The following is a 25,372-nucleotide window of genomic DNA, read 5'->3' on the forward strand; positions in this document are numbered from 1 at the left end:
CCGTGGGGGACGACCGGAAGGGGTTCCCAGGACCTGGGAACCTTAGCTAGGGTGTGAGCACAGACTGTGGGAACGGACTTTTTTGCCCATTTCCGTAATTTAACAAGGCGGGGTCGGCTTGAGGTCCCGCCCACCCGTGACGGAGCTCTTGGCCCGGAGGAGGCCGTGCGCAGAGTTGGCCACGTTCGCGGCGCCGCGCGTCACCCGGCAGACGGCGGGGCGGGCGCCCTCGCGCGGAGGTTCGGCTCAGGGACGGGAAAAGCGAAGTGAACTCGTTCTTAGGGAGGTGGTCGGGGTGGCGCTAGAATGGAGCTAGCCGGGATGGAAGCCGGGTGTCAGTAAGACCGCCCAAAGAGCTGTTTTAAAAAGCTGCTCCAAGAAAACCCACTTCTTTAATGGGGAGATTACCAATAAACCGATATTTAAAAAGTTAAAGATTGTTGAGACTTAACCCTTTTCTCATCCAGTGTTAAAAATAATGCAAATTTTGTTTCTCCCCCACGGATTTCTATGCTTTACAAATTTTCTGTCATGAACAGGTATTCATTTCTAGTCAGAAAATATGTAAGGAGAGATGAATAAGAATTTAGGTAGCTGTGTTCATTGAATACTTAAGGAAGATTATAATGAATATGTTTTCATAAATTTTAGGTACAACGGTTTACCTGAAATAGGAAGATATATTTCAATAAATGCATTCATTTGGTTAAGTGATGGTAGAAACTGTACAACATATTGTATTTAGGTGGCGGCATTTAGTTCTGAATTTAGGGACTTATAAGTTTATAAATTTAGAATTTATCTTACACTGTAAATAGTTGTACCAGCCAATTCAGAAAACCCACTGAGGTGATACAAATGTGGAATTAGTGGTGATGGTTACACTACTTTGTGAATATACTAAAAACCGGTGAATTATACAGTTTAAAGGGTGAATCTTATGGTATGTGAATTATATCAATAAACATAAAATTCATGCCCTGGTGGGTGTGGCTCAGTTGGTTGAGCATTGTACCCTGTACTGAAAGGTTGTCAGTTTGATTCCAGGTCAGGGCACATAGCCAGGCTGCAAGTTCCATCCCTGGTTGGGGTGCATGTAGGAGGCAACTGATTGATCACATGGATGTTTCTCTCTCCGTCTTCCTTCCTCTCTCTCTCTAAAAATCAATAAAAACATTTAAAACATATATATAATGCATTGATAATAAAATATATGCTTCATTGTCAGAAACTTTTGGAAGTAGAAATGTCACAGGAAATAATGTCATTAATAAGAATAATAGCCAGGCCGGTGTGACTCAGCGGTTGAGCATCAACCTATGATCCAGGAGATCGAGGTTCGATTCCCGGTCAGAGCACATGCCCGGGTTTCAGTGGGGGGCATGCAGGAGGCAGCTGATGAATGACTCTCTCATCATTGATCTTTCTCTCTCTCCCTCTTCCTTCCTCTCTCTCAAATCAATAAAGCTATATTTTTTTTTAAAAATAAGAATAATAGTAGTTAACAAACATTGGCACTGACTTAACAAGTATTGCCTTTATTTAATTCTTACAACAATCTGATGAGGTATATACTTTTTTTTTGAGATATATACTATTATTACCATTTGACAGGTGAGGAAACTTGAGTCCTAAAAAGATTAGATAACAGCCCCATGATTCCACAGCTAGTAAGTAGCAGAGCCAAAATTCATAGGCAATTAATGACGAGCATGCTTTTTTTAGAAAATGGGCTTTATTGAGGTAAATTTTGCATACCATAAAATTCACCCATTTTAAGGATACAATTAAATGAGTTTTAGTAAATTTACAGAGTTGTGCAACTATCATCACAATCCAGATTTTGAACATTTCCATTATTCCCAAAGAGATCCCAAGTATCCACTTGCAGTCAATCCCCATTTCTATCTCTGGCCCCAGGCAACCATTAATGGTCTTTTTGTTTCTATACATTTGCCTTTTCTGGACATTTTATATAAATGGAATCATACAATATGTGGTGTTTTGCTTCTGGCTTCTCTCAGCGTAATGGTTTGGAGGTTCATCAACATTGTAGCATCTATCAGTAGTAGTTCATTCCCTTTTACTGTTGACTATAATTCCATTTTATGGACATACCACATGTGGTTGACCCATTCACCAGTTGATGAATAGTTGGATCGTTTCCACTTTTTGGTGCTGCTATGAATCTTTGTGTACAAGTTTTTATGAAAACATGTTTTCATTTATCTTGGTACGTATCTAGTTGTGCAACTGCTGAGTCCTATGATAAATCTGTGACATTTTAAGGAACAGCCAAACTTTTGCATTCCCACCAGCAATGTATGAGGGCTGCAGCTGCTCCACATCCTCACCAACTTGATATCACACTATCACAATACCACAGCTCGATATCGCCTCATCTTTTTACTACAGATATTCTAGTAGATGTGGTTTTCATTTGCATTTCTCCAGTGACTAATATTGTTGAGCATCTTTTCATGCACTTGTCAGTCATTCATCTCTCTTCTTTGGTAAAATATGTATTCAAACCCATTTTTAAATTGGGTTATCTCATTGAGGTGCAAGAGTTTTTAAATATTCTGGACACAAGTCTTTTTCAGATACATGATTTGTAAATGTTTTCTCCCAGTCTGTAGCTTGTTTTTTCATTTTCTTAACGGTGTCTTTGAAGAAAGGGCAAAAGTCTTAAACTTTGAAGTCCAATTGATTTCTTCTTTTATGAATCGTGCTTTCTATGTTGTTGTTAATCCTCACCTGAGGATATTGTTTTCATTAATTTTTAGAGAGAGTGGCAGGGAAGGAGGGAGGGAGAGAGAAACATCAATTGGTTGCCTCCCACACGCACCCTGACCAGGGCCAGTATCAAACCTGCAACCCAGGTACGTGCCCTTGACCAGGAATCGAAACAGCAACCCTTGGGTACACAGGCCAACATTCTAACCACTGAGCCACACCAACCAAGGCGAATCGTGCTTTCTTTAAAAAATATATTTTTATGGACTTTAGAGACAGAGGAAGGGAGAGGGAAACATAGATGTGAGTGAGAAACACCAATCGGGTGCCTCCAGTATGTACCCCGACTATAGACCGAACCTACAACCTAGGTATGTGCCCTGAATGGGAATTGAACTAGCAACCTTTTGGTCCATGGAACAATGCTCAACCAACTGAGCCACATGGGTCAGGGCTATGAATCGTGCTTTTGGTATCATATAGGGTGTCCCCCCAAAATGTATACACACACATTGAATAATTATAAAGGCAGTGTTTATTAAAATACATTTCATTTTCAAAATTGAGCTATGAGCTGTTACAGGGTGTATACATTTGTTTGGGACACCTTGTATTTAAGAACACTTTGCCCACCCAGCTGGCAAGTGACTCAGCGGTTCAGCATCGACTTAGGATCCAGGAGATCTTGGTTCGATTCCCGGTCAGGGCACATGCCTGGGTTGTGGGCTCCATCCCCAGTGGGGGCCGTGCAGAAGGCAGCAGATCAATGACTCTCTCATCACTGATCTCTCTCCCCCCCTCCCTCTTCCTCTCTCTGAAATCAATAAATATATAATTAAAAAAAAAAAAAGGAACACTTTGCCTAACCCAAGGTCACAAAGATTTATTCGTGTTTTCTTCTGAAAGGTTTCTAGTTTTACCTCTTGTATTTGGGCCTATGATCTATTTTGAGTTAATTTTTGTACATAGCATAAGGTAAGGGTTTAACTCCATCTTTTTGCATGTGGATATCCAATTGTCCCAGCACTATTTGTTGAAAAGACAATCCCTTCCCTATTGAATTGCCTTAGTACTTTCTTGAAAATAACTTGACCATAAAAGGGTTTATTTCTGGACTCTCAGTTCCACTGATCTATATGTCTATCCTTATGCCAGTACCACACTGTCTTGATTTCTGTAGTTTTATATAGTACATTTTGAAATTGGAAAGTGTAAGTCCTTTAACGATGTCCTTTTTCAAAATTGTTTTGGCTTTTCTAGAACCTTTGCATTTCCGTATAAACTTTAGGATCGGCTTATGAATTTCTGCATAAAAGCCTGCTGGGTTTTTGCTTGGGATTGTTTTGAATCTATAGATCAACTTGAGGAGAATCACCATCTTGAAAGTGTTGACACTTCTAGTCCCAGAAGGCTTTCTGCCTCACCTGTGCTTAGCATTGCAACGCCCCTCACCATGACAGTGCAGCTCTTCTCCCAAGTCTCTGGACAGGGTGGAGTCCAGCCGGCCTTGAAGCCAAGCCTGGGCCCCCCGCTGTTCACGTGCACTTCCCCTGCTTCCACTAAAGCCACCAGCCCCAAGCTGAGGCTGCCAGAACTGACTTACCTAAAGTCCCTCTCTGCCCTGTATCAGGACAAAGACATTTTGTCCCGAGAGCTATGCGATCACTTTTTTAAAAGAATTTCGTTTTAGAACTAATAAATAACTTCAGAGCCTAGATTCAATCCCGTCTCTATCCTTAGCCACAGTCCCCAAGCCCTAAAGCTATGCTTCTGGCAACGCTAATTACCGGAGGCCTCCCCCCTCGCCCACTTCCTTCATGGTGCAAACACCATATAGTAGCTCTTCACTGCTCCCACTCACCTCAGCTCTGGCGCTCACACTTAGGATGTGTGTGTTTGCACGCACATCTACTGAGATGCAGTACTTATGAATATGTGGCTTGTATCTTGAGGCTTCTAAAGTATAATGTTGCTTTTTACTTGTTCAGAAAGAACATAAAAATGATTAACTCTGTGGGAAAGTGTTCTTTTTAGCATTTTCATTTACAAGGGGGCATTGTCCACTTCGTGTTTCAAAGTAAATACATTTCATTACAATAGTGATATTAATTTCATGTTTGATTGATAGTAGGTGCTGAACAACTTACTGTACTGTTCTATCTGGCTTAGCATACCGCACTCTTTGTTTTACTCTTATCTCACTGGCCACTCCTGTCTCCCGGACAGTTCCCACCTTCTCCCGGGTGACTCCCGAAGTTTGGTGTGCCCCAGTTCCCAGTCCTCCCTCTACTTACACTCAGCCTCTTGGAATTCTCATCAGCACCTCATGGATATGTGGCTTGCATGTTGAGGTTTCTGAAGCATAGTATTATTTTTCATTGGTTCATAAGGAGCACAAAAAGGATTAACTTTTTTAAAAATGTGTTCATAGATACAGAGGACAGACTGACAGCTGTCAGAGGGGCGGGGGCTGGGGGGATGGGTTAAACAGGTGAAGGGATTAAGCAAAGGAAAATAAACTCATAGACACAGACAGCAGTACGGTGATTACCAGAAGGAAAGGGGGTGGGCAGGTAGAAGAGGGGAAAGGGGGGTACATGGGGATGGAAGGAGACTGGACTTGGGGTGGTGAACACACAATACAATATACAGATGAGATATTATGGAACTGTACATTTGAAACCTATATAATTTTATTAACCCATGTCGCCCCAATAAATTCAATAAAAAACTTTTAAAATTTGGCCTTGGCCAGTTTTTCCCAGTGGTTAGAGAGTCAGTCGCAGACTGAAGATCCGGGGTTCCATTCCAGCCAAGGGCACATACCTCAGTTGCAGGCTCGATCCCTGGCCCCCGTTTCTCTCTCTCCTTTCTGCTCTCTCTGAAAAGCAGTAGAAAAAATATCCTCTGGTGAAGATTAAAAATTTTTGTTCTTTTTAGTGTTTTCACTTTCAAGGGGGCTTTGTCTACACTGTATTTCAATGTAAGTATATTTAGTTAAAATGGTGACATTCATTGCATATTTTATTGATGATGGATATTTAGTACCTGCCTCTCCAGGATACAGTACATGGCACTCTGGTCTCCTATACTAGTCCCCTATGTTCTCCTGGATGGCTTCCTACCCTTGGCACAGCCCAGGGCCCAGTCGTTGCATCTTCTCCTTTCCCCCCACCCCTTCAAACCTGCTCCTCTTGAAGTCTTCCAGATCACAGGAAGTGACTGGCCTTCCAGTCGCTCAGGCCAGAAACCTGGGTGACATCCTTGACACCTCTGTTTCCTTTCTCCATACATTCAGGAAGTCCTGTTGGCTCTTCCTTGAAAATATTTTCAGAGTCTGGCCACTTGTCCCAGCCTCCACTGTAGCCTCCATTCCACTCCACTGGTGGAATAGTCTCCTTACCTAGCACCCTGCTTCCCCACATCTGCCTAAATTCCTTTCTTAACAGCCTATATTTTTTGTGTAATCTTTCCAGTGTTTTTTTCTTTCAGTTTTATTGAGATATAATTGACATACAGCACTGTATAATTTAAGGTGTACAGCATAATTTGACTTACATATATTGTGAAATGATTGCCATAGTAAGTCTAGTTAACATCTGTCATCTCACACAGATACAAGAAAAAAAAGGTTTTTTTTCTTGTGATGAGAACTTCTAGGATCTACTACCTTAGCAACTTTCAAATATACCACACAGCAGTGTTAACTACAGTCATCATGTACATTACATTATGCCTAAATTCTATTATTTACACAGCAGCCTGACTGTTAATCAAACTGCTCCTCTTCTCAAAACCTTCAATGGTTCCAATTTCTCAGGGGCCAAAGACTTTACAATAGCCTACAAGTCTTTACACAGTGTGGCCCCTCATCTCCTTTAAGTCAAGGCTCAGAGGATACCTCCTACCCAAGTCTTCCCAGTCAGCATTGGAACAACCCTCCCCCTTGACACTCCCAATCCCCTTTACCATCCTGCTCTATTATTTCCCATAGCATTTGTCACATTCTAACAGGCCATATAATTTGTTTATTTATTTTCATTATTGCCTGATTTATGTAAATTTTAAGAAGGCATGGATTTTTTAATGTATGGTCGCTGATAAGATTCCCAGTGCTTAGAACAGGATTTGGCACATAGTAGGCACTCGTAAATATTTATGGCATGAGAAAGTATATTAGTATAGTAGATTACAAATGAAAAATTTATGGAATTAAGTGGGAGTGAGAAATGCAACAGTGTGAAGATCATTTGCTGTTAATCAGTATAACATGGTACAGCAGAAAGAGCATGGGGTGAGAGCAACAGAGGAGGGGAGAAGCCTTGACTGCCACTGTCTATATCCCACAGCCTTCCTAATTTTCTGCTGCTTTTCCCTCTTCCCTTCTTGTGTCCTACACTGTAACCCTACTAAACTCTCAGTGGTTCTCTAAACAGAGGTGCCTTCCTGCCTCTTCCAGGCCTAGAAAGCACCGCCCTGTGGGTACCTTTTACTCTCTTCCTTGCTTCCTGAACTTTGGACTGAACATAGAGAAGAATGCCTCTGAGAAGCCGTGCTTGACCCTCCCAAGCTCCGGCTACATCCCGCCTTTGTACTAGCTCACATGGCCCCCCCATACTGTCTAATCCTATCACAATTTATTAGGAACTCCGAGTGGAACCTGAATGTTTCTGAATCCTTGTTGACTGGCCCCAGGTCAAAGCAGTTATTCTAACAATGGCCAGCAGAGAATTGTTTGGGCTTTAAGGATGGAAAAGAAATGGGAAAAAACATTTGGTGCCAGAAAGAATCACATAGCTGAGTCCTCTTGGCCTTGTGGATATGTCATGTTATCAATTCATTTTCCTTGAGGTAGCTTTGCACATTAGTGAAATAACACAAATGTAAATACTTAAGACGTGCTGTTTCATGGGCGGGGGGGGGGGGTGCCCTTTGAAGGGTTTTTGTTTATTTTGCACTTACATCGCTTTTATATATTTAGGGATTTGGTATTCTTCTAGCAGGGCCCAGGGTTGGGTTTGAGAGTTCATGTCCTTGGGGTAGAGAGAAACAAGTGGTATGCTCAGGTAAGGGTTCCCACCAAATGACCACAGATCTGACTTAGAGATAATGGGAGAGGACACCCCTGTGTAGGGATCTCTAGAAGCCATGACCTGTTTAAAGAGATGGAAGTTTCCTTGTGACAGCTTTAGGTTTTTGCTTTGCTAGGGAAGTGGAGAGTCAAGGTTGTTGGTCAGGAAGTGCAGAGAGAGAGAGAGAGAGCTGGAGAAATGTGGAGAGGTGGTGGCAGACAAGACAGCCAGAGGTAATGAGGCCAGCTAAGAGGATCCACTACAAGTGACAGTTGACCAGCAATGACCAAGATGTGTGCATTATTAGCCAGGAATTCCCCAACATTCATGAAGACACCGATTTCCTATTAGTCATGCAACATAAAAGTTCAAGTTGCCTTGGCTGTGTAGCTCAGTTCGTTAGAGCATCGTCTGGATACACCAAGGTTGCGGGTTTGATCCCCAGTCAGGGCACATATAAGAATCAACCAATGAATGCAGGGATAAGGGGGACAACGAATCGGTGTTTCTCTCTCTCTAAAACCAATAAATAAAATTTTAAAAAATCAAGTTATTCTATCTGGCTGTTAAAACAAACTTGAAAACCTGGAAAATTTGGGGACCCTCAGATTGCATTTTGTTTTTATTTATTTATTAAATCTTGACCCAAGGATATTTTTTCCATTGCTCTTCAGAGAGAGTGGAGAGAAACATCGATGTGAGAGACACATCGATTTGCCACCTCCCGCACGCACCCCAACCAGGGCTAGGGATTGAGCCTGCAACCCAGGTACCTGCCCTTTGACTGGAATCGAACCCAGCACTCTTCAGTCTGCAGGCTGACACTCTAACCACTGAGCAAACCAGCTAGGGCTCAGATTGCATTTTGAAGGCTCCATCTGGGTTAGGGACGAGAAAATAATGCTTAGGACAACAGCCACCATCCTGTTGGAATGTGTCAGTGTGCAGATCTTGGTGTGGATCCACAGAAGTTAGACCCTGAGGGACTGAGATAGCCTAGACTCCACAAGATGCCATAAAAACCCTCAAGCTATAGAGCACTTGGCAAACAGTTTTCAAGAGAGGAAAGAATGCATATGCAGCTTTATTAGAGTTTGCTGAAGATACAACTGTTAGATTCCCAGAGACTGTGGTGGGGGCTAGTTACATGAAACCTGATTACCAAGATAATTACCACAGACTGAATTTCTGAAAAGCCTCAACTTCTTTTTTTGAAAAGTGGGGGAAGGTACACAGTATCCTAAATCCTCAGAACTCCTGGGTAGGAACTTCCTTCCAACTCCACTACCACGTCTCTAACCTGCCTCCGGACATCTGGGACTGCTAGATACCGGATTTCAGGACTGTATACTTAAGTTAGAGGGCTAGGAAGAGACAGCTTCTATCTGCCCTATGGGGAGCTCTACCAGTGTGAAAAAAATGTACTCAAGGTACTTAGGTGCTCCCATTGTTCCAGTAATTGGTAGGGAAAGTAATTGAATTACCTGGATGAGTTCGTTTATTTACATGACTTGGTTTTACTTTGCTTGGCGTTGGAGAAGCACAATGCTTCTTATTGCACCAGACCCTGCTATAAAACATTCCTTTTTATAAAAAATGAGAGAGGCATCATCGATTAAAGATCACTATTTTTTCAGGGGTGGGCCCTACATAGTAAATATATAGATTGGTGGAAAGACGCAGCCCGGTTTCAGAAACAGTAAAGTATATTCAAAAAGTACATTTGGACATAATGAAATACCACAGGAGATGGTGTAATGTCATAATAAGACTCATGACATCACTGTAGGTATATCCCTGCTGCACAAAACAGACACATACCAGTTCCTGACTGAATCAAGCACAGAGGCCTCTTTCTAGACAGTTTAGTGCCACACTATGTAATGTATAGCTCAAAGTGTATGTCTGTTAGCTAACGTACAAAAATAAAAATTCAGCGCTTTTAGACATTCAGGAATAATGTATGAAAACGCAAATGTTCAAGGTTGAATGTATGCCATTTTAAAATTTATTTTATGGCTTATCGTTTTTTAAAGCTTGTTTTATAGTTTGAATGGGAAAAGGGAAGCTTATTTCCCTATTTCTAGAAGATGAAGGTGCTTCTCTCTTTTTTCCCCTCACGAAGTAGTCTGTCTACTTCAGCAAGAGAGTACACCGTGTGCTATTTCGGCCTCTTTGGGAACAGAACGTGTTTAAGTTTGCTACAGAGATAAAGATCGTTTTAGCAACATATGTATTTCACTGAAAGTACATCGGGATATTGGTCTAGAGAGAAAATGGCGGCAGGGGGGTGGGGGGAGGAGAAATTCCACAGTTTAGGATCAGAAATGGGCAATGGATGACAATTTAAGGTGAGTTGAACCACTGGCCTCCAACCGTGTATTTCTGTCATCTACTTTTTTCCCCAAAAGGAGATTTCACAATGCACTCACAAAACAGTCCTAGAATGTATTTTTATATTCTAAATCAAGAAAAGGCGTTATTTAAAAAGCATTAAGGTACAGTTCTATAGCTGATTGTTTTTTAAAAAAAGAACAACCCTCAAAAATCACTGCCCTTTGCTTCTTGCCATCTAATTTTGACGCAAATAGGAACAGAACAGCATTTTTAGATCCGGCATTTCTGTGTGTGGTGCAGACACGCCGTTTTCTATGAATTTTCCCACCTCTGGGAAACGTACTTCTGAGTCGTGTAATTATTGCCTTATAAGCCAAGTGGAGCTGTGACGCAATTATCCCCTGCAAGTTGCCTTACTAAAAAATGATGTCATTTGGTGCAGATGTAGTCACTTTTATCACACAGGTAGAGACGGTAACGCTCCCTCCACGTCGCTCCCGGCTCCCCCGCCCCCACTGAATGCTAGATGCAAAGACATTTTCTTAACCCTCAACTTGTCGAGAGCGGGCGCACCGCAGTGGCCCGAGCCCACCGCTCGCGCGGACCAACGGCCACCGCTACGCGGCCACGAGCGCAGCCCAGCGTTCCGCGCCCCGACGGCGAGGGCAGCCGCGTCGGCCAGCGCTCGCAGCCACAGCGCGGGGCCCCCCGCGCCCCGCAGTGGGGGCCCGTTGGCGTGGCCGGCTGGAACGTGGGGCCCCGCGAGCGTGGGACAGCCCTGCCCCCACCCCACTCCCACACCCGCTCCCGCTCCCGCGGCGCCGGAAGTGACGCGCGCGGGCTGAAAGATGGCGGCATTGGCGCTCGACCAGGGGGAAGGTAAACACCCGCCGGGCCGCCGCCCGCACGCGGGCCCCCTTGAGGCACCGGCGGGGGCCTGGGGCTCCTCCGGGGCCTCCCGGCCACCTATTCCCACCCTCCGACCTCCCTACCCACGTGGCAGGCTTCCGCGTTGCAACGACAGCGCGCAGAGCCCCCTTCCAGCGGCCCCGCCTCCCTGGGCGGGCCCCGGGCAGCTCTCGCCGCCCGCAGGGGGCGCGCGGCCAGGAGCAGCCCCTGGCTCGTGGCCCCACTCGCCCCGCCCCTTTCCCGCCCCTCGCCCGCCTTCCTCCACCCCCGGCGTGGGTGATCCTGAGGCTCGGCGCGCTTTGGGGCAGAAGCCCGGAGACGCCGTCGTCGACGCCGCCACCTCCAGCGCTTCTGCCGCTGCCCGCCGCCCCTCAGCCCCTTTCCCCGCCCGCGGTCCGGAGTCGGTCCTCCCGCCGAGCCCCGCCGGGTGCCTTGTGCCCCAGGCATTGGCAAGGCCGGGCCGGCCCCGACGCCGCGCCGCCTCCCGACCAGCTCGACTGTCTCGACTCGCGACTCAGCGCTGTCTCCTTTCCCAGGACTGGTTCCGAGGGGGCAGCAGGCGCGCCGACTCGCCCCCCGCCGGAGCGGCCCGGCCCGGCCCGGGAGCGGCCCCTTCTAGACGTTCCAGGAGCCTGCCGAGTGCCGCCCCGGCGCCCGACCGCCCACCGTCCGGCCGCCGGCCCGCTTCTTCCTGATGCAAACTGCCGTCTACTAGACGTTGGACCGACCCCCGAGGTACGTAGCTGCCCCCGGCCCTCCGGCCTGCGGGAGCCCGGGCTTCGGCCGCGGCCCCGCGCTCGGCACCCATTCTGGAGTCCTTTCTGCACAGACCCGACTCAAACCTTGGGTACACGCCGGGACTTAATTTGTCTTTGAGTTTACTTAAATTGTTTGAATTTTAATTTTTTCCAGAGACGGGGAAAAAAAGGAAGAAGCATAATTCAGCCATTTTTTGCAGCACACAGCTGCAGGTACCATGATTATTTTCTCCCTAACCCGTTCTTTCCCTTTAAAAATCCTATTTATGCCTGAAATAGAACTATACGGAATGCGAGGTATAAAACGTGGAATCAGAAGGTCTGGGTTGACTGGGTGACTCTGAGAAAATCGCTTACCGAGCTTTGGTTTCTTATCTATGAAATCTAGTCACAGCACAGGGTAGTGAGGGACTATGAGGCCATATATATGAAAATAATCTGTAGAGTGGAGAAATAAAAATGCAAGGCAATTTTTTGAGTAACCTTTGCCAGAGTGGTTAATGCTGTAGTGGCTAACTGTTGCTGCCTCTTTATTTCTGTATTATGAGTATAAGCAATAAGTACGGAATGTCGAAGCAGTGCTGTGAATCGACTAGATATATAATAGTCACGTTGCTTGGCCTTCTTCCTACAAAATGCTAACTGCTTATTTAAATAACGGTATTCTTTAATTCAAATTTAATGTTATTGTAATGCTTTACTTTTCATTTTTCTAGGCCGCTTATTTCCTTTTTCTTACTTGCAATATTATTTAACACCTTACATTTGTTTAGTCTTATATTTTCCCAGTTGATGTTTTCTTTTGTTAATCTGATTAAATTGTAATTCAGAAAATGCTTTTAACATAAATATTCTAATTTTAATGCCTATTTTTTTATATCTAGGGAATAGGATGCCTGAATATCTCTACTAATGTGAAAATTGTTTTTGAAGAGCTTCTAAATGCATTTGGGTTTCTGTAATGCTTAATATGTCTAGAAATGTATAGAAAATGTCAACTTTTTGACAATAATAATTTTATAGGATTTAATTCTCTTTTTTAATCACATTTAGGTGCTTAGAAACAGTTTTCCAATGGTAAAGTGTTAATTTGCACTTTTTATTGCTGATTAATTTGGGGGAGAGATAATAAGATAGTAAATATTTGTGGTCTGAAATTGCACTTATTTGTCAGAATTTGTAATATATATGTGCAACATCAGTATGGGATCATTCTTACCCCCAAAATGTGGTATGGTTTGGCTTTCAAAAGGGTCCACAAAAAGTGAAAGAAGCATTTTTTTTGGTATATTATTTTTAGCCAACAAATGGTTTTCCCAGTTTTTTTCTGAGATGTTTTAATTCAATTTATAACCCAATACCAGTTGTCTTTCAGAGGATGCTTTTGTGATTTGTAAAAAGGCAGAATAATGAAAGGCGGGCAGGATGAAATTCGCCAAAGGAAGAGCCTATTTTAAAGTGTTAGGTTTTATACATTGGACTTATCGCTTGTCCTGAAGGTAAAATTTTGGAAAATCACTGCTTCATTGGGAATTTTAAGGTTTGACCTCTCTGTTTTGATTTGTGTTATCAGGGGCTAAAGTCTTGGAACCAGGGCTAGCTTGGCTTCATGGGTGTTCAGATGGGTCTCAAACTTGGTTTAATAATCTGTGTAAAATTGGCATTGTACAGTATAAAGGTGAACCGTAAAATTCATGCTAATAATTTAAATTTTTAAATTTTCTTAGAACGAATTAATCAGCAAATAAAAAAACCACCGTGACAAGTGGAGAAGAGACCTTAGAAGAAAGGAGAAAGCTGTATGTCTTAGTATCTTTAATGACACTTTCTTCCTGCTTTGAACAAGGGGCCCCACATTTTCATTTTGCCCTGCGCCCCTAAAATTATGTAGCTGGCCTGTTGTCACGGTTGCCCTTTCCCATTTTAAATGTTGTGAGAGTGAATAACAAACTGTGAGGAGAATGCATCTTTAGTGAGGGGTTGAATTAATTTATTAGCATATATCTCCTCTGAATTGGAATGCTGTATCTTGTGTCAGGGTTTTTTTATTGAAGAGAAATGAAAGATAGTCATTGGTAAAGCATTGTAGGATAGTTGGTTAAACGCGAAGGCTCTGAAGTCAGGCAGACCTCAACTCTATTACTTATTGAGAATTATAGCCTTGGACAACTTACTTAACCTCTGAGCTTTGATTTTTCTCCTCTTTAAATCAGGGATAGTTACAGAACATAGAGGGTTGTGAGGATTAAATTTATCTATTCATCCAACAAATATTTATTAAGCACTTATGTGCCAAGTGCTGTTCTTTCTGAGTTCTGGGAATACAACAGTCAATGAAACAAAATTTTTAAAAAAGGGAAAACCAAACAGCAAAAAAGTAAACTAAGGAAAATAAGCCTATATCTTCACTTACTATACTAAGGAGAAATTAAACAGAAAAAGAAAGTGGGGGTTTTCTGGTTGATGGGGCATATAGGAGGTTTTTAAATTTTATTTTTTATATATTTTAATTGATTTTAGAGAGAAGGGAGAGGGGGACAGAGAAAAACACCTCCTATATGCACCCCGCCTAGGGATCAAACCTGCCACCTTTCGGTGCATAGGGTGACGTTCAATCAACTGAGTGACACCGGCCAAGGCTAGGAGGTTTTTTACTTGAAGGGGTTTGGGGAAGGCTTCACAGGTGACACTGGAGGAAAGACCTGAAGGGAGCCATGTATATCTAGGGATGGAGTGGTCCAGACAGAGGGAGTAGTAAGTGCAGAGGCCAAAAGTTGGGCATGTGGCTGGTTTTCAAGAAAAAGCAAAGAAGCCAGTGTATCTGGAGCATGGTGAACAGGGAGGAGAGTGATGGGAGGTAATTATTAATGATGTTTCTAGGAATCATTCATTGGAGGGGCTCTCATAGTTCCTCTTTGCTGTAGGTAAATGATGTGCTGCTGCTGGGTCCAAAAGTGGAAGGCCTTTTCAGAATTAGAAATTTTAACTTTTGGAGTAAAGAAACTAGAAAAGACAAGATATTTCCTCAGATGTTCTCTTTTTAGTATAAGAGCCTTAAAACTCATCTGGCTAAATTATTGAAGCAAATAAGAACAAATAGGAAATTTATTTGATGTCTCTGATAAGATTATTGAATTTAGTTAATGATTTTGCATCATTTAAAGATTTGCAGGATATCCATGTCATAACATTGAGACCTTCAAAAAGATTTAATTCTTGTGGAGGACTGAAATGTTAACATTATGGTGTCAATGATTTCAAGTTAGGGTGTAACTTAGAAGATTTGGGGTTTTATTCCCCAGTAGAGGTTTTTCCTAGAATTCTCACTGGATCCAAGCTCTAAAGGCTAGGGAAGCTGTTTTCCATGACATCACCCTTGGATTACTTTTACTTGTAGTGAGGAATGAGCAGAGGAGCATTAAATTAAAATCTTCTGATGAAAAAATGGCATTGAAGCAGGAGTGGTTTTTTCTTACAAGGTTTCATGTATTATAGGACGACTAAATGCTAAACATACCTGAAAAGTGAAGTAATTTGGATAATAGGTGCCAACCTGGAGGCTGAAGGACCCAGAGCCTTCCTAAAAGCTTAGTAAACGGTCATTTGCAATTTGGTCTTGAGTTATAAAAACATTTAGATGGACAAGGGAGAATTTCCAGTATTAAACAAATTCAAGTTAATTTACACAGCCTTTCCCCCCATATTAAACATATTTCTGTATTTGAGTAGTATATCTGAGGGTAAAATGACTGCTAACAGAGCTATTAAAGTTAGTCTATTTTCAAATTTTTATGTCCTTTTAGATTGAGACGTTGGCCTCTTTGAGATTGTTGAATTTAAAAATTTTACTATATAGGTTACCAAAATTGTAAGAAATTTTATGACTCAGAAATTAATTCTATTTTTAACTGTAGTAATTCTTGCATTGCCTTTTTAGTATACAAGCATGGCATTTTATGCATAGACATCAGCTTGGGTAAGCTAAGAAGTCTGAGAATAAAGGTAATATGAAATAATTAAAAATTTTCATCAAAGATAAGTGTATCAATCTCTGAGAATCTATCTTTCCTACTGGATAGCTCAGGGTTTTGTATGAATTTTCAAGCAGCTGTGGGGGACTGTGAAAGCATTAAATTACTGCTTATGGTATAAACATGGAGGTTAGTTAATTTTGAAACATCTTCTATTGTCTAGAATTTTACCTTCAAATCAGAATGGCAGCCTTCTAACTGAAAAGGAAGCATTTAATTTCTTTGCCTTTAATTTCCTGTCCAATTTTACCCCCACCAGACTTTTTTCTTTAGTGGTCACTAGAGAGTTTGAACTGTTAGAAATTTCTGTGATATAAATAGCAGTAATAGTCTTCCAGGGCAGAGGTAGTTTGGTGTAAGTGTGTGTGTGTTGTCATTTATCCCTTATCATTGTAACTGTCAGTGGTACTCAGACCTTTTGGTCTCCGGACCTCGTTATACTCTTAAAAATTATTGGGATCCCAGCGAGCTTTTGTGTATGTGGGTTGTATCTATATTTACCATAATAGAAATTTAATCTGGGAAATTAAAAAAAAATTGTAATTCATTTTAAAAAACCCTACTCATTTATCTAAACATTTTTATGAAAAATGACTTCTCCAAAAGAATAAAAACCTGGTGAGAAGAGTGGCGTTATTTTACATTTTTGCAAATCTCTTTAATATCTGGCTGAATGAAAGACAATGGGCTTCTTACCGCTTCTGCATTCAGTCTGTTAGTATCACACAGCCTCTGGAAGTTGGAATAAGAGAAAAAGACAAATAACTTTTTAAAATATATATATATCTTTATTGATTTAAGAGAGAGGAAGGAAGAGAGAAACAATGATGAGAGAGTCATCATTGATCGGCTGCCTCCTGCACGCCCCCCACTGGGGACCGAGCCTGAAGCCTGGGCATGTGTCCTTGATCTCCTGGATCCTAGGTCTATGCTCAGCTGCTGAGCCACGCCTGGCCGGGCAAGACAAATAACTTTTAAAATTATTATGAAAATAGTTTTGACCTTGCTGCAAAGTCCTTTTAGGGGACTAGTACCTTAGTTGTACCTAGACCACACTTTGAGAATCACTATATTAATCGTTTTTATGCATAGAAAAATGTGAGACTTTCTTCTTTCTCTAGTCAGTTCCAAGTTTATGGAATAAGAAAAACTCTTCTGTATTTCTTTCCTACTAGTATAAGTATACTTTGTGATTTAGTTTAATTTGACTTGGTTAACCCTTTTAAAAAACATACTATTTCAAATTCTGAAGACCAAGTATAGAATACTTACATATACAGGTTTATAAACAGTGATTTCTCTTAATCTGATGATCTGTTCTGAAAAGCGAGGATACAGAATTTCTGTACATTAAACATTTTGTATGTTGGTAAATATCTTTTCTCAAAGTCCCTTAATGGATCCCCCTTTAGCCCTCATTGATTTATAGAGTTCTTTTTTTTTTTTTTTTTTGTTAATCCTCACCTGAGGATATTTTTTCCATTGCATTTCAGAGGGAGTGGAAAGGAGGGACGGGGGAGAGAGAGAGACATCAATTGATCAATTGGTTACTTCCCACATGACTGGGGGCCAGGGATCAGATCGAACCTGCAACCCAGGTACCTGCCCTTGACCGGGAATCATCCAGGACCATTCAGTGCATGGGCCAATGCTGTAACCACTGAGCAACAGCGGCCAGGGTGATTTATAGAGTTCTTATTTGAGTTTTGTTTCATTTTACAATTAGTGTTTATATTTATTCCTTAAATTACTATAACTATTCATTTAGAGAATTCTTATGCTTAAGGTTTTGTATATTTTCCTCTGTATTCTTCTTACACTTTCATTTTTCTACCTATTATTTTTTATTTGCTTCACTTTTTTTTCTTTTCTTTGTAGCTTCCAGGTTGTGTATTGTGAACAAGTTGGTTTTGTTTCATGTATTCATTTGTAAGTTTGGTTGTTTGATGTCTTAAACATTGATGTTACAGATCTGTGCTGTCCTACAGAGTATAATCCCAGCCTTATATGTAAATTTAAGTTTTCTCATAGTTTAAAAAAAATAAAAAACAAGTGAGATTCATTTTAATATATTTTATTTAACCCAGTATATCCAAAATACTATTTCAACATGTTTTCAGTATTAAATTTGTATAATGAGATATTTTACTTTTTTGGACTAAGTATTCCAAATCTTGTCCATTTTTCAATTTGAACTAGCCACATTGGCTTCCATGTTGAACAGCACATAGAGGAGAGTAGTTACTCTGGTTAGGGCAGAAAAGCCTAAGGAGCCCAGAAAAGCTAGAAAATTATAGTTGCGTGATGAGAAAAAATGGAAGCCAATGTCACTGCAAAATGAGGTTGTGTTTTGACTACTAGTACATGTCCTAATCTCTTATAGACTTGCATTGTGATAAGCCCTAGGGAGGCATGGGGCCTATAGAGAGGAATTGGAGGGGTGTCAAGTTCCTCTGGTCTTGTGGGGTGATGAGCATTAGGCAAGCTTTGGGCAAGGCACGCCAGTGTTGATTGACCTCTGGGTGGGTACCTTGGTCTGAGCTAGACATTTAACTTACATTAACTTATTTAATTACCACCCCAACTCAAGATGATGATGATTATTCCTAATAAATGGATGGAAACTGAGGTCAGGAAGTTGAATTTCTCCAGGTCACACACGCACAGATGATAAAGTACTAGTAAGCTCTCTGATTTCAAAGGTTTTACTCTTTCTAACCATAGTATTTTGTGGGGTTTTTTTGCAAATCAGATTCTAGTTTAGCTCTATTTTTAACTCGTCGTATGACCTGGAAGAAATTTTCACTTGTGGACCTTAGTATCTTCATTAGTTTAGTTAGTGTTGACCTGGGTCAGAGACTTTACTGAGAAGGTGAGCTCGGGTTCTAAGTGCTGTTGCTAGGAAGAAGGGTTTCTCCAGAGTTAACTGAACCGTTAAAGGGTCACATTTATTATATTGGTTTCAGTAGCTCCATGAAGGGGTCTAATAATAAGCCCTAATGTTATGGTGAACTTAAGGGCATATACGGTTCTAAGGCTTTACATGTATTAACTCATTTAATCCTCACAGTCACCTATGAGGCAGGTTCGATTAATATTAGTATTCCCTTTTCACAGATAAGGGCGGTAGAACACAGAGAGGCTAAGTAGCTTGCCCCAAGGCCACAGAGCTAAAATATGAGGTAGAACCAGGATTCAAAGGTAGCTGACTCCAGACCTGTACTCTTACTCACTACTTCCATTCAGAGACTTACGTTGGTCAATTAATCACTGAGTATTTTGTCACTTTCTACTTGAACACATGCTTCCCATAAACGTATAAAATACTGCTGCTACTCTAAAGCTGTTAGTCTTTGTTGATAGATGCACCAAGCTTTTTCATGTAGAAAAGTTATTGCATATGTCCCAGCTGGCTGGTGTGGCTCCGTTGAGTATCATCCCTTGCACCAAAAGATGGACTGGTTTGATTCCAGGTCAGGGTACATACCCAGGTTGCAGGTTCAGTCCAGGTCAGGGTGCATACGGGAGGCGACGATCCATGTTTCACAATGTTTCTCTTTCTCCCTCTCTCCCTTCCTCCCTAAAATCAATTATAAAAACAACAAAAAAAATAGTTTTAGAAGTCAGTTTAGATCAGATAAACTTCACAAGTGCATTGCTAAGACTTGAAAAATAGCTATAGTTTATTTACTCTGCATATCTATATATGCATTATACAGCTGTAAAACCATATAAAATTGATTAAATGAGAATTTTATGATTAAAAATTTTAGAGATCATGTTGAATGCTCTCATTTTACAGATGAAAATATTAGACCTAGAAAGTATAGCTATTTCTGTTCTTAAACTGTATTAGTTAGGGAAAACCTACCTAAGGTAGTAAAAAGGGAGACTTTATTCTGAGAATGTAAGGATTTCTTTCAGAACCTAAAGGAAGAAATAGAGGTAGGCCTAGGAACTTTTATTTTTTTTAAATATAGCTATTGATTTCTGAGAGGAAGGGAGAGGGAGAGAGAGAGAGAGAGATAAACATCAATGATGAGAGAGTCATTGGTCGGCTGCAGCCCACAACCTGGGCATGTGCTCTGACTGGGAATCGAACCCTGATCTCCTGGATCCTAGGTTGATGCTCAACTGCTGAGCCATGTCCAGCCAGGCCGGCCTAGGAACTTTTAAAATGAAGGCGTTAGGGCCCGGCCGGCCGTGGCTCAGCAGTTGAGCGTCGACCTAGGATCCAGGCGATTGGGGTTCGATTCCCAGTCAGGGCACATGTCCGGGTTGTGGGCTCGATCAATGACTCTCTCATCATTGATGTTTCTATCTATCTCTCTCCCTCTCCTTTCCTCTCTCTGAAATCAATAAAGATATATTAAAAAATTAAAAATAAAATAAAATAAAATGAAGGCGTTAGGGATCACTCCCTGTCCTTGCAACTTGGCCTTATTCTTTGAGGTGACTTTTTTTTTTTTCTATTAAAAATTATTTTATTAACTCAAGAAGAAAACTAACAACCCAAGTTTTTAAATGAGCAGTATCACGCCCCCCCCCCCACACACACACACACTCACTCACTCATTCTCATGGTCCCCAGCTTACCATAGTTAGATGTATGATTTTTTAACTTTATGCTGGTGTAAAAGTGATGGCTTCTCTTTTTTTAAATATATTTATTGATTTCGGAGAGAGGAAGGGAGAGGGGGAGAGAAAGGGAGAGAAACATCAATGACCAGAGAGTCATTGATCGGCTGCCTCCCGCACCCCCCTGCTGGGGATGGAGCCCGCAACCCGGGCATGTGCCCTGACCGGGAATCGAACCTTGTCTCCTGGATCCCAGGTCAATGCTTAACCGCTGAGCCACGCCCTGCCGGGCCAAAGTGATGGTTTCTAATACTGTTTTCCCATAAAAGGAACTAGCGCTCTTTGAAGAAATGCCTGATTCTAAGAATGCCTTCTGCTTCTTTACTTCTGCCATTTTGTGCATCTGTCATCTTGTGCATCTGTCATGTGCCGGGCTCATCTTGTGCATCTGCCATGTGGTGTGGAGCCCATCTTGTGCAGAGCCCATCTTGTGCATTTGCCACATGATGTGCAGCCCATTTTGTGCAACTGCCATCTGGTGCTTCCACCATCTTGTGCAGAGGTATCTTGTGAGGAGCCCATCACTGGGGAGACACTCATCGCTAACCTAGGTGGCAACGACCTTGCCCCCTTCATTCTCGGTGGTGAGTCAGGTCTGGAGAACCTACGACTCGGAATCCTGAGGGGAGAAGATGCTAGAGCAGGGGGAGAAGGGGGGACAGCGCTGACTTGGGAGGGGTGACTGACTTTCTCTGATACACAGTTCACGTGGCAGGCAGAAGTTGGTGTCCACAGCTGCTCTTTGATATGTTCCAGTTCCAGTTGTACACAGCGCATGCCTCTCTCTCTCCGTCTTAATTTCTCTCCTTAAATTTTTGACAAAAGAACGTTCATCTTGATTCATATTTCCCACCTGGGCCTGACCATATGTGATTGGGGACAGGATAACAGGGTGGAAAACCTGTCTGCTAGCAACACCCCCCCCCCCCCCCGGCGGGCTGTGGGTGCCCAGAGGAGAGCGGGTACTGTTTACATAGGATCTTTTGACTCACAGATTACCAATCCTCCTCCTCCCTCTCTCTTCTTGCTTCTTTGCCCTATGATGTTTCCTCCATAGGCATCTGGAACCTAGATTGCCTTTTTTTTTTTGAGAAAGCACAGTGTCTCTTTTAAAAATCCTCATCTGAGGATATATTTGTATTGATTTTAGAGAGGAAAGCAGAGAGAAACATCGATGTGAGAGAGAAACATCCATCAGTTGTCTCCTGTACACACCCTGATCGGGGATCAAACCTGCAGGCTAGGTATGTGCTCTGACAAATCAACCCCACAGCTTTTTGGTGTATGGGAGGACGGTCCATCCCATCCACCTGGCCAGGCGCTGCATATTGTATCTTTTTAAAAATTTCCCTTAGATGAAACTTTTTTTCCAGAAAAGTGAGTATTAGCTGTTTGAGACCTTATGAGATAGTGATAACTGTTGAATACAAAGGGTTACTTTGATAAGAAGTGAAATATATGGTATTAGGCATTGTCGAAATAACAGATTAATGGAACACAAAGCAGTCTACTCTCAAGTATATGAACACTGATGTGCAGCCTTCTATTATTAAATCTCCATAAAATGTGACCAATACATCTTGAAGAGTCAGAGTGATAATTGGTATCCGTAATGGTGCTGAGAAAGATAATGAAATATCAAATTTTTCATCCAGTTTAATTCATTACTTTATTCTAATTATTTTGAAAATTGATAATTAGTGTGATGTTGATAGTCCTCCACTAACCATAATGTGTGATTATTCAGACACTACACTGTATGGTATTCATTTTGTTCCCAGTACTCATTTGTGTTACATATGCCTCATATCACTTGGAAAATTCTAAGCACATTAAAGTTTGTTTTTTTTTAATCCTCACCTGAGGATATTTTTTCCATTGCTTCTCAGAGAGAGTGTGGAAGGGGGAGAGAGAGAAACATTGACGTGTCTCAGACACATTGATCGTTGCCACCGCATGCACCCCGACCTGGGCCGGGGATCGAGCCCTTGTCTGGAATCAAAGTGGGGGCCTGTCATTCCAGGGGCTAACATTCTAACCACTGAGCCAAACTGGCTAGGGCCTAAGCTCATTAAATTTTATTTTTAAAACAATTCAGGAAAAAAAATCAGACAGCTTGCTTTAATCTTGAGTGTGTTAGTAAGTAGTTCTCCCAAGAATTTATTACAGTGTCTAAAATATTTCATATCTTTTTTCCAAATTATAGATAGCTCTCTTGTGCTCTACCTCTAGCTTTTGGATTAATGGAGTACTAATAAAAATTAATATTGTTATTAATTTCATCTTGTGAATACTTTGCTGTCTTAGGTAAGTAAGATGTGCTACAATCATTAAGAGTTAAAGGTCAGTTAGGGACACCTAGAATACCTCTTGATAAGGGGGAAATACAAAAGAAAGAACTGATTGGGGGAGGGTAGAATTATGATTACGTTTAGACATAATGATTTTGAGATTCCTGTGGGGCATCCAGAAGCGCCTCATAGGCGATTTGCTATTTAGAGTACTGGTATAAGGATAGAGGCTGTTGAGATCATTTAGGGAGACACAGTGCTTAGATGAGAAGGGAAAAAGTGTAAGACAAGAATCCTGGGGCACACCAGTGTTTTAAGAAGTAGCTCAAGGAATCTGGTAGCTCAAGGAAACTGAGTTTAGGGAGACTGAGAAACAAGCAGCCCAAGAGTAGGAAAAGAATTGGGAAAATTGTGTCATGAAGCTGAGAGAGCGATGAGCTGAGGGAGTACATTATGCTGTGCTGCAGAAGGGTTCTGAGAAATAGGGACTAGGGTGTAACTATTGGATTTGGCAAGTAAGGAATTTTTTTTTAGATTTTTAAAAAAATGAACTTTTATAAAACAATAATATACTTTCATTGCAGATAGATTAAAAAACAAATGAGGAAAGGGGGGGGGAAGGTAAAACTTCCTGATACTCTGCCATCCCAAGGTAACCTTTTTTAACATTTTTGTATATGATCCTTTCAGATTTTTTTAAGTTATTTTTTTAGATGACACCAGACTGGGATAACTACTGAATACATGGGTTAACATGTCAAGAAGTTAAATACAGGGTATCATAGACAAATCGATGAAGCAAAGCAGTAAAATCTAGTGATAGCCTACTCACAAGAGCGGAGAGGTAGCACCTGTAGCGTGTCCGTGCAAGCTGCCTTCTCAGTCTCGGCAACAGGAGGCCCTGCCAGATCCAGGGTGCAGAGATGATTCTTGAAAGGCACATACCTCCATACCCAACATTGTGCCCAGCACACAGAGATGCTCTTTTGGTAAATAAAGGGGAGCCATTGGTGGTAGAGTGGTAAGATTGGCAGTGACAGTTTCAGGAAGGAGCTAGAGCCCTGGCTGGTTTGGCTCAGTGGTTAGAGCATCAGCCCGAGGACTGCAGGGTCCTGGGTTTGATTCGGGCCAAGGATACGTACCTCGGTTGCAGGGTCGATTCCCGGCCCAGTCGGGGTGTGTGCGGGAGGCAACCGATCCATGGATCTCCCTCCCTCCCTCCCTCCCTCTCCCCCTCTCCCCCTCTCCCCCCCTCCCCCCCTCCCTCCCTCTCCCCACCCTCTCTGAAAAGCAATGGGAAAAATATCCCTGGATGAGGATTTTTTAAAAAAAAAAGGAGGTAGAGCAGGTAACTGCAGTGCCAGTTGCTTCTCTGGAGGGCTCATGGTCCAGATAACCAGAAGGCAAGAGCTTGGGAAATTGGGTCTCATGCCAGAAGGTCTAAGCTTGAGGAGGAGAAGGACAGAGGTAAAGTTTGGAGATGATTGGTCAAGTGAATAGGAAAAGGTAAAGCCAGAGAGTTGGGAAGTTAAGGTTTTAAATGTGGACCCCTTCTGGATTGTTGTGAGGTCCAGCAGGTTTGGGAATAAGGTTTTAAAACAGGAAGGGGGGAGATAGTGGGATGAAGTGGTCAGAACTTTGATTCTTGGTTTTTGGGTGAGTAAGCTTATATGAGCATTGAAGAGGTGTAGGGAATGACTTGGCCAGGTGCCTAAGTCGTCAGGAAGTGTGGGAGAGATTGATCAGGATATAAGTATATGATAGATAAGTGACAAGGAGAAATAGATGATGGACTTTTTATCTGAAAGGCTGTGTTTTAGAAAAAGGACAGCAGAAAGATAAGAGAAGGTTTAGAAGGTAGGTTTGTAAGCTATAGGAAAGTACTTTTCTTATTTAAATCAGACTGCAGAGAAAACTTGATGTGACCAGCATGAGCCTATAGGGGAGTTTGTTTACACTGAATCATGGTTCCACTGGGCACAGTGGAAAGGGTTGAGAGGGAGTTAGGGGGTGGGAGGATGGGTGGTTGCGGAGGGTCTCAGAGCTGTATGAGGATGAGAATTGACAGGATAGATGGCCTGGGGTGGGGTTGTGTGAAAAGGAGAAAATTACTTCCTAAACAGTCTCTAATAGGCTGAATTTGTTTATTTGGCTTTACTTAAGAGATCTATTATAATTTCACTATCTTGGCTTCATTTCTCTGATATGCGAAAATGTGGTTTAATTTCCTTTAAAATTACATATTCATATTTTAAATATATAAGCAATGATCATTTTGAAAAATAAGGTTAACGAGGTAAGTAAAAAGGAAAAGTTAAACCTCAGTAATTCTTGAATTCCCACTACCCAGGGACATAATTTTGGTATATATTCCTCTGGACTTTTTCTCAATCTAAACATATACATGTGTATTTAATTTTTGAGAATATACTGTGTATATTGCAGTTGCTTGCTTTTTTCAACACAACGATACCTAATAAACATCCTTGGTCAGAATAGGTAGATTGCTGCTATCATTTTTAGTTGTTATAGTAATCCATTATAGGACTGTACCATATTTATTTAATAACCTATTATTGGGCTTTTGAATACTTTCCAAC

General features: G+C 41.8%; 1 protein-coding gene across 4 annotated transcripts in view; it reads left to right on the forward strand.

Annotated features, from left to right (window-relative positions):
- Positions 1–10,974: 10,974 nt before the first annotated feature.
- Positions 10,975–25,372, forward strand: part of KLHL15 (kelch like family member 15) — a 33,550-nt gene continuing 19,152 nt past the window's right edge. The window contains exons 1-3 of one of the 4 annotated variants that reach the window (XM_081126473.1): positions 10,981–11,024; positions 11,591–11,789; positions 11,967–12,025. The gene's annotated coding sequence lies outside the window, so the exon portion shown is untranslated. The other 3 variants (XM_081126472.1, XM_081126470.1, XM_081126471.1) reach the window with 3 other exon arrangements.

The sequence above is a fragment of the Miniopterus schreibersii genome (genome assembly GCF_964146895.1).
Source record: "Miniopterus schreibersii genome assembly, chromosome: X".
Classification (NCBI taxonomy): Eukaryota; Metazoa; Chordata; class Mammalia; order Chiroptera; family Miniopteridae; genus Miniopterus; species Miniopterus schreibersii.